Raw genomic sequence first — 10,506 nt, forward strand, 5'->3', positions numbered from 1 at the left:
AGAAGTAGAGGGGGGGGAAGAGGGAGAAGTAGAGGGGGGGGAAGAGGGAGAAGTAGAGGGGGGGGAAGAGGGAGAAGGAGAGAGAGAGGAGAGAGAGAGAGAGGGGAAGAGGGAGGAGAGAGAAAAAGGGAGAGAGAGAGGAGAGGGAGAAGGAGAGAGAGGTGAGAGGAGCGAGAGAAAGGTTGGCTGCAGATTTCTGGATGTTACCCGGGTTTTCTCTCTCTCTCTCTGTCTGACTTTGCTGTGCTGAAGACACCAGCTGATCCCTTCGCCGTTACACACGGATCCCTCTGTCTCTGTGTCAGAGACAGAGAGAGAGAGAGAGATCAACCTCCACTTCCTCCTCCTCTAAATTATTAATCTTTTTGTGTTTTTTCAAAAAAAACATGACAGAAAACCGAAAGCGAAGAGCAGGGTGCGAGCCCCGGAGCCAGCTGCTCTCACTCCACCATTACCGAGAGGGAGATGAGAGAGCGGGGGTTTAAAGGACTAGGCCTCGCTCTCTCTCTCTCTCCCTAAGTTATTGACAACATCACAGTATTTATTGTCCAGTATGGAGACAGCTCGCCGCCGGCTCTAATCCCAGCATTTAACCTCCTTCCTGCCCCTTCTCCCCCCAACATCCAGCCCTGACCAAAAGTAGGGTTTATGTCAGCACAGACCCCCACCACCTTGTCCTGACTCAAAGACACAATCCTTTCTCCCGGCCTCTGCCAACTGTTTCCTTTTTATTATTATTATGCTCACTTGTCTACAATCTCTCTCACTGTGTGTGTGTGTGTTATAACACTGGCCTAGCTCTCTCTCTCTCTCTCTGGCCTACTTGGGTCTCTCTCTCTCACACACACACACCAACGCCACAACATGATCTGTTGTTTTTTTATAAACGAAAAATAAGGCAAAGCGAAAACAATCAATGAAAAGTTTACAGTCACATTGAAATGGTGGTTCTGGTACACACCTGGTGCTGGAGTCCCGTCCGTCCGGCGGCCCTTTTAAAGAGCCTCTCTCTCTCTCTCTATGTGTGTATGTCTGCTCCTCTCTCTTTCTAATGAGTGCTCTCTTCTTCCCCCACCCCCAGCTCGGGGTGCTGTTGGGTGAGAGAAGTTGTATGTTTTAAAAGTCTCTGCTTGTTGTTCTGCTGCTGGTTGCTGCCGTGCGCCTGACAGTCGGGAGAATTGAGGGAGAAGTTGGTGCTGCTGACTGGCTGCCCCCTTCTCTCTCTCTCTCTCTCACTCACTCACTCACACTCTCTCTCTCTCTCTCTCCGGCTGTTTGGACGAGGGCGAGAAGCTGCCACTACAACAGGGACCCTCATTGGTTGCCAGGCCCGAGCAGGAGCCGAGAGCAACCAAAGAGACAGACCGTAACAACTGGGAGAAACCTACACTGTTTAACTAACATTCTCTCGCTTATGAAAACATCTCTGTCTAAATGTGTGCGTGTACACAGCAAACCTGCATTTCTTTTTCCCCCTGTTGGTCACACGGGCACGCATGCAGAAGGGCTTGTTTCAAGGAGAACTCGTTGTTTTTACTTTGCTCAAATGCGAACTACAGCAGTCGAAAGGGGAAGGGAGGGTTCCAAAGGGAAACGGGCAGCCCCGAGGTACGTTGTCCAGCCCAGCCCCGAGCAATGTACGGGATTTAGTGAGATTTCTACAAAATGTATGCGAGAGATATCGAGAAACACTGTACTGTGAACTCGTCATCACGCATATTGCATGCGGTTTAACTAAAGCACGGGAAGGGAGCAAGGCACACAGAAAGCATTGGGACATTTGCAACAGATGCAACATACAGTATGTAACTAGATCTCTGGAAGGAAAAAACCCAATACAACTCAGACAAAGAACAATCTCTAAAACGGCGCTACAGAGGAAAAGTAACATCAACATTTGACGATGCTTAGTTAAAGTAATCATCAGTTATATTGCATGATCGTATGTGAGAAAGGATCAAGCTTTGTAAGTCACATAGAAAGTGATAGTAATCTGAAGCATGTTCAAGAGCTTAAAAACAGTGCTTTACATTTAATTACATCGTTATAACACCGGGAGAGAGTAGACAAAGAGAAAACATGACAACATTGCAACTGTGCAAACCCTCTTGGCCCAGAGAAAGAGAAACCAACATTTGCTGTAAACTCTAAGAGTAAATCTGTCAAGCTTGGAACAAGGTAGGCCTGATAGACCAGTTGAAAAGCTTGAAAGGATTTTTTTTCACGTGTGGGAAGAAGAACATTATACCAGGTGGAGTTGTCATTATATTTTCTCCACGTTAGCATTGGAATTAGCAAGCCGGAAATATAGCTATACATAATTGTTTAATGTTGGTAGATTTTAGACCAAGTGGGTGCTTGCAGTCAGAAAAAAAGTTATGTTATCAAAGCAATGTTAGTTATAATAAATTAATCATTCCAGTAATGATTCCTCAGAAACTGTGGCAGGACAATATGGAAATAGCACTAAAAAAAGACCTGCAGATACTGGAAATCTGAAACAAAACCAGAAATTGCTAGAAAAACTCAACAGATCTAGCAGCATCTGTGGAGAGAAGATAAGAGTTATTACTTCTTTAGAACTGAAATTGTGCAATAATTAATGGATATTATCTTTAAAAAAATTACAAAAGATTTTGTGAATAGAAAGAACCATGGACAACTTTTTGCTATGGTATAATAAAATGTACAACCCTGTCAGGATAAGGTTGGATTACATGTGAAAAATAATTTTACAAATCTTTAAAATAATTTTCAACGCATCACATATTTAGTCTTACTAAAGCAAACTTACAACATAACCATCAAATATGTTCTTTTCCGTATCCAATGTTGAGTAATAAACAATTATTTCATATACAGGAGAATAAAGATATTCCCTTGCCCACACCATAAATTGTGGACAATTTTTTCATTATAGAAGCGTTCACCAAATAGGGAGGCCTTTCCTGCTTTGAAAAAGCAGTTTATGCCTGGTTTAAAGTTCTCCACTTTCTGTCTATAACTCTGTAATTTCCACACCCTCAAGGATCTATGCAATTTGCTTCTAAGAGGCTTAATGGGATCAGGTCCTTCGAACATTTCAGATAAACTATTTTAGAGTCCAACAACTCTGACTGCGGAAAAAAAATCCCTCACCTGCCCTCTAAATCTCTTAATAATGATTTCAAATTTTACTCCCAATTTATTAACCAATTTGTAACACGGAATACTTCTACTCATATGAACCGTAAAGCAGCGCTTATCATCTTGAAAACCACGACTGAATCCATCCTTAACTTTCATTGTTCCAAGAAACCTGTCCTAACTCTTCCAGCCTTTACTCACAACTGAAGTCCTTCATGCCAGGTAAAACATGATATCAAGAAACAGTTGGAGACACTGGATGATGCAAAGGCTACTGGGCCCTGACAACATTCTAGCAATACTACTGATGACTTGTGCTTCAGAACTTGTCATTTCCCTAGCCAAGCTCTTCCAGTATAGTTACAACACTGGCATCTATCTGACAATGTGGAAAATTGCCCAGGTATGTCCTTTACAAAAAAAGCATGACAAATCCAAACCAGCCATTATCGCCTCATCAGTCTACTCTCGATCATTAGTAAAGTGAAATAAGGTGTCATCAACAGTGCTATCAAGCAGCACCTGCTCAGCACAAACCTGCTCACTGACTCAGTTTGGCTTCTGCCAGGGCCACTCAGCTCCTTACAGCCTTGATTCAAACACAGACAAAACAGCTGAATTCCAGAGGTGAGATGAGAGTGACAGCCCTTGACATCAAGGTCACATTTGATTGAATGTGACATCAAGCAGCCCTAGCAAAACTGGAATCGACTCGTATAAGGGCAAACTCTCCACAAGCAAGAGTCAAACCTGGCATGTAGGAAGATGGTCATAATTGTTGGAGGTCAGTCACCTTATGCTGGAGTTCCTCAGGTAGTGTCCTAGGCCTAACCACCATCAGCTGTTTCATCAATGACTTTTGTCATAAGGTCATAAGTGGGGATGTTCACCGATGATTGCACAATGTACAGTACCATTCACAACTCCTCAAATACTGAAGCAGTCCATGTTTAAATGCAACAAGATCTGGATGATATCTGGGCTTGGGCGGACAAGTAGCAAGTAATGTTCATGGAAATGCAAGGCTATGATCATTACAAATAAAAGACAATCTAACTGTTACCCACCATTCAATGACTTTACAATTGCTATTGACATCCTGTTGGTTACCCTTGACCAGACACTCAACTGGATTCGCCACATAAACACAATGGCTACAAGACCAAATCAGAGTCAAGGAACACTGCAGCAAGTAACTCACCTCCTGACTCCCCGGAGACCGTCCACCATCTATACAGCACAAGTCAGTAGTGTGATGGAATACTCCCCACTTGTCTCAATAGGTGCAGCTCCAAAGCCACTCAAGAAGCTTGACACCATCCAAGACAAAGCAGCCCTCTTGATTGGGACCACTTCATAAATATCCACTCCCTCCACCACTGACACTCAGTAACAGCAGTGTGTACTATCTACAAAATGCACTGCAAAAATTCATTCTTGATTTTCAGATAGCACTTTCCAAACCCACAACCACTTCCAATTCGAAGGATAAGGGCAACAGACACATGGGAACACCACCATCTGCAAGTTCCTCTTCAAGCCACTCACCTTCCTGACTTGGAAATATATCACCATTTCTTCACTGTGTCCAAATCCTGGAATTCCCTGCCTAATGGCATTGTGAGTAAATCCGCAGCAGATGAACTGTACTGTTCAAGAAGGAGCTCACTACCACCTTCTCAAGGGCAACTAGGGACAGGCAATAAATGCACATTCCACAAATGAATAAAAAAGAAACTCCAATGCACCTTTCCTAAGGTTTTAACATCATTCCTGCAATGTGACAGAACTGTTCACAATATACCAGCTAATCCCTGAACAGTGATTCATAATGTTTGTGATTCATAAAGTTTGAATATTCTCTCTTTGCCTTTATATTTTATTCTATTCATACATCAAAGTAATTGTCATGCTCTTTTAACTACTTTATGAATTTAGCCATCCACCATTAAGGACCTGTGCATGTTTTTATCAACATCACTCTATTTACCTACACTTTTCAAAAGTGAGGTATTTGTAACATATGACCTATTCAAAAGAATGCTTTCAAAATTAGTGTAGACATCTTTACACAGAACCCCATCATGTTTCTATCCATTTCACTATTTCAGATAATGTTCTCATCCTGAAGCCTCTAATTATCTTCATTATAGCTTACCACTTAACCAATTTTGTCACATCTGCAAACTTTACAATGCTGTTGCTTACACCCACCAACAATGTAAAATGTAGTAAAAGGTTTCATATGGATGTAAAATTTAATGTAAAGTATTGGGCTGATTTTTTTTTCTAAGCATGGCAGTGGACCCCATGATGTGTGCAATTTCCTCCACCAGCTCAGATGGACAAATTCACAGAATCTTCTACCAATCAGGCACCTAAGTGGTCACCCAGCAGACTTTTCGGCACTTCACCTCATGGGACATGATGCCTGCCCTGCCTGAAGTTCCCAGCCAAGCATCATCGCCACTTCCGAAGCTGAGGTTTATGGCAGTTCATCAATACACAGGCGAGGCGATGACCTTGTTGTATTGTCAATAGACGATTAATATAGAGAGGCAACATTAAATATTGAATGTAATCAAAAATCTGGAATTTAAAGTCTAATGGTGACCATAGTAAACCATTGTCGATTGTCATAAAAAAACCCATCTGGTTCTCTAAAGTCCTTTAGGGAGGGAAATGGCTCCTTTTACCTGGTCTGGCCTACATATGACTCCACAGCAATGTCATTGACTCTTCACTATCCTCTGAAATGCCAAAGCTTTCAGATGCATCAGCCATTGTTGTTTGTTTTAACTGTGTCACTTTAATAAAGGTCATATTTAAAGACAAAGTATCATTTGACATCTCACTTTTATTAATGTAAAGTTACTTAATAATCAAATAGGAAATTTAAAAACATGCGTTATTACTGCAATAACACTACTTAATATTCGATGTTGAACACATGCTTACATCATCACATGATAGGGGAATATTTGACAATAATATTACAATTGCTGGTAAAATTTTTAAAAAACTTTTGTTTTAAAAGAAATTTCTTACGATAATTTTATTGAGGTTTGTTGTTTTTATACTAAATTAATTAAATATATAGGAAACCATCTGCTGATAAAAATAACCAAAGTATCTTGCACATATGCAAACTGTTTAAAGACATTCAACACAGGCTCATGACATCTCGATCATGTCTGACTAATTTAATTCACTGTTTCGATGAGGCCTCTGACATGTTTGATAAGAGAGTCTCTGCAGATATTGTCTATATTAACTTTCACAAGACATTTGATAAAGGTTCACAAAAGAGATTATTAGTATTGCCACGCAACAAACCTGTGATGAAAGTTATTCCTCACAGAATAAAAAGGACAGTAGCAACATGGATACAAAATTGGTTGACAGTTGGAAAACAGAGAATAATTATTAATGACTATTTTTCAGGAATGTTTGTAGCAAGTTCCTAAAAGGTCAGTATTGGGATCCTTGCTTTTCTAATACGTACCAATGTTCTCGATCTTGATGTACAGGGAATAGTTTTAAAGTTTGTGAATGATATAAAAGTTGGAAGCATTGTGAACTGTGGGATGAACAATGCAGAACTTTAAAAGGTCATTGCCAAGTTATAGGCGGCATGGTGGCTCTAGTTGTTGCTGCTGCCTCACAGTGCCAGGAACCCAGGTTCGATTCCATCCTTGGGTAAATATCTGCATGAATGTTCTCCCCATATCTGCATGGGTATCCTCTGGTTGCTCCAATTTCCTCCCTCAAAGATATGCAGGTTCAGTAGATTGGCCATGCTAAATTTTCCACAGTGTCCAGGGATGTGTAGGTTAGGTGGGGGGATTAGTAATGGGAAATGCAGAGCTGGGGGGTGGTGAGATGCTCTTTGATGGGTCAGTGCAGGACTGATGGGCTGAATAGCCTGCTTGCACATTGTAGGGATTCTATGATTCAATGGTTGGTGGAATGGACAGACAGGTGGCTGATGAAGTTCAATACAGAGAAGTGTGAGGTGATACATTTCAGTAGGAAGAACATGGACAGAAAATATAACATAAGGGGTACAATTCATAAATGGTGCAGGAGCAGAGAGATCTGTGTGTCTTTGTGCATAGATCACTGAAGTTGGCAGGATGTGTGGAGAGAACAGTTATTAACCCGTACAGTATCCCAGGTTTTATTAGTAGTGGCATAATATACAAGAACAAGGAGGTGACGTTGAACTTGTAGTAAACACTTATTAGACCTCATCTAGAGTATATTGCACAATTCTTGGCACCACTCTCTAAGAAGAATGGCCTCAAAGTGCCAGGAATCCATGTTCAATTCCACCCTCAGGTGACTGTCTATATGGAGTTTGCACATTTTCCCCATGTCTGTCTGGGTTTATTCTGGGTCCTCTGCTTTCCCTGCACAGTTCAAAGATGTGCAGCCTAGGTGGATTAGCAAAGGGAAATGCAGGGTTGCAGGAATACAGTAGGGGCTGAATCCAGGTGGGACGCTCTTCAAGGATCAGTGTGGTCTTGATGAATCAAATGGCTACTTCCACACAGTAGGGATTCTATGATCTGATTTCTTTCTTCAAAGTCATGAAGGAGCTGGATTGAAAGGGAGAATCTGTCCCATTCATAAAAGGACCAAGAACAAGATGGCATAAATTTTAAATGATTTGCAAAATAATCAAATGCAAGTGAGAAAACATTTTTCATGAAGTGAGTATTTTGGTTCGAGAATGCAATACCCAGAAGTGTGGTAGAGGTAGGTTCAATTGAGGCATTCAAGAGGGAGTTGGATGGTTATTTGGATAAGAATAATATGCAAGGGCGTAGAGCAAAGCAGGAGAATGGCATTAGGTAATGATGCTCATTTAACAAGATAGTGCAGGCACAATGGGCTGAATAGCCTGTGTTTATAGTGTAACAGTTATGTGATTCTATGAAAATGGAATGGGCCATGTGACGTGTTCTGAATTCTACCTAACAATAGGCCCTTGAAAGTGAGGCCTAGATTTATGGGGGCGGTGGCAGTACTTTCTGAACCCACAAGTTTAAACCCCGAGTCTGCCTCAGTCTAAAAAAGGTGTTGAAAGCATTAGTTGTAAACAGTTGCACTACAGTCTGTCCATTTATGTATAAGATGAAAGAAATTTGGAGTCAAGAATAGCTAACCAGCATTTCTAACTGGTAACTCAGTTAATGTGTTTCATGTTGCCATGGGGAAGAAAGCAGAAGAAGCCTTTATTTTAGATCTGGTTACAGGGTTCTTCACAAATCCATGAATATTACAGATTCTCAGTATTTTTGTGAGGGCAACAAAAAGAGGGGGTTCCTTGGTTTTGTGAACTACCACAGGTGGAGAGAGAGAGATACATCTTAGAATTCTGGGAGATTTTACCTGTCATGGTCAGAGAGGGTGAATCATTGGGACAGACTTGACTGCACATAGTGGAATTAGGAAATTTTCCAAAAACTATGGGAAGCATCTGGAGGCAGTTACTACTTGGTAAAATATGGAGATTCAAATGTACTGGAAGCCACAAACTACCTGTGAACCATTTGCTATTTGACCATGATTTCATGGAGAATATGATATGTGATAATTATAAAAGTGGCACATTCCTTTCCAAGCTTTAAAACATAAGTTGCCACTAAGATAGTGTTTAGTTAATAGCATTTTCAATCACTTGTTACAGTAAACCCATCAGAATTCATTTTTTCAAGAGAAAACAGACCAGTTTGTACAATTAAAAAGACTAATGGAACACTGGCCTTTATCTCAAGGGGGTTATAATACAGAAGTGAGGAAGTGATGTTGCGCTTGTACAGAGTTTTGGTCAGACCCCATCTGGTGTACTGTATTCAGTTTTTGACACCATACTTTAGGAAAGATATATGATTGGTCTCAGAGGAATAACAATATTAGTTCACCAGAATGATACTGGAACTGTGAGGGTTAAATTAGTATGTCAAGTTGTATAAAATTGGTTTCTATTCCATTTGGCTTAAATAAATGAGGAATATCTGATTGAGGTATTTAAAATTATAAAAGGTTTCAGCATGATAAATACGGAGAAACTACCTTCTTTTAAGAAAGAGTCCAGAACAAGGCAATATAATCTTCTAATTAGAGCCAGCGCAGGTAGGAGTGAAAGAAAGAAGCATTTTTTCATACAAAGGATAGGGGAAATTCAGAGGTTTCATCTCATAGGATACTGCATAAGTTGAAATTTTTATGACTGAGATCAACAGATTTTTATTAGGTAAGGATATCAAGGGACTTGGCTAAAACGAAGCTAAATAGTATTGAAGTAAAAATCAGTCATGGCTTAACAGAATGACAGAAAATGCTTGACGGGCTGAATGGTCTATTCCTGTTAGAGTATTTTTTACCACAAACAGTAATGTTATATAAATTACTTCTCAGAACTGCCACAAGAGACACTTTGTTAAAAACAAATGTAAAGAATGCAAAACACCTATGTACAGAGATATTTACCCATATATAATTTAGTAGATTTAGTAAATGGGATGATTACTTCATTAAAAATCCATTGGGCATGATTTTGCTGCAAAAATAGTAATAAAGTTAACAACATTCAAGGGTATTGATATGCAAATTATGGAGCACATTTCACAACAGTGCATCCATATTTAAAGATGGAAATATAAGCATTGCTATCCAATAATCCCTGATCCTCTAAATGTTTTCCAAAAATACTATCCTTCTATCTGAAGTATTATTCAAATTTATCAATGGTGTGAAAATTCAGTAATTAGACCATAGATGAAGTCTCCATTTGCCTTAAAGTGGAGTTATCCATTCCAATCGAAGTACTATTTTAGTTATATCACAAATATTAATTACTGCCTAATAACTGCTCAGGCACTGAAAAATACTTTCCTCACCATTTTGGAGTCTCAGCTCTTCAGTGTTTAATTATGGTTGAAGACGTTTTGTATAAAACTTAATCCAATCTTTCTTTCTCTTTATTTCATCTTCTATCCTTAACTTAGCATTTAATGGAATATTTTAACTGACATTGTCTATCTAAATTTTATGTTACTCATTAGGCTGATATGCTGAAGGCCAGGCCCGGATTTAAGTAAAAGCCTGGGGGAATCTTCCACACTGTTAGCACTGTCATGGCTCCAACATGCAAGCACTTGACTTCCTCTATAGACAGGATAGCAAATACCATGAGGGTCCTGTCTGACAAGTATTCATTGCTGGCAGGTATTTGCTCAGATCTGTACCCCATCAATGCTCGGCATGGGTGCAGTGCAGCAATGGATACTAGGAGGTAGACCAGGCACTTTAACCTCCCTGCCAGGTGACCTTCTCCTCAAAAGTGACCCTCCTTAATATGTCATCATATGT

The 10,506-nt window shown here is 40.1% G+C and overlaps 1 protein-coding gene across 6 annotated transcripts in view; it reads right to left on the reverse strand.

The window, feature by feature from the left end:
• Positions 1–1,538, reverse strand: part of LOC132821100 (HMG box transcription factor BBX) — a 199,203-nt gene extending 197,665 nt beyond the window's left edge. For 5 of the 6 annotated variants that reach the window (XM_060833632.1, XM_060833630.1, XM_060833636.1 and 2 more), the window contains exon 1: positions 962–1,240. The gene's annotated coding sequence lies outside the window, so the exon portion shown is untranslated. Of the gene's footprint in view, positions 1–961; positions 1,241–1,457 lie in introns of those variants that run through there. The other variant, XM_060833634.1, reaches the window with a different exon arrangement.
• Between the last annotated feature and the right edge of the window lie 8,968 nt (positions 1,539–10,506).

Source organism: Hemiscyllium ocellatum, chromosome 12, assembly GCF_020745735.1.
Source record: "Hemiscyllium ocellatum isolate sHemOce1 chromosome 12, sHemOce1.pat.X.cur, whole genome shotgun sequence".
NCBI lineage: Eukaryota > Metazoa > Chordata > Chondrichthyes > Orectolobiformes > Hemiscylliidae > Hemiscyllium > Hemiscyllium ocellatum.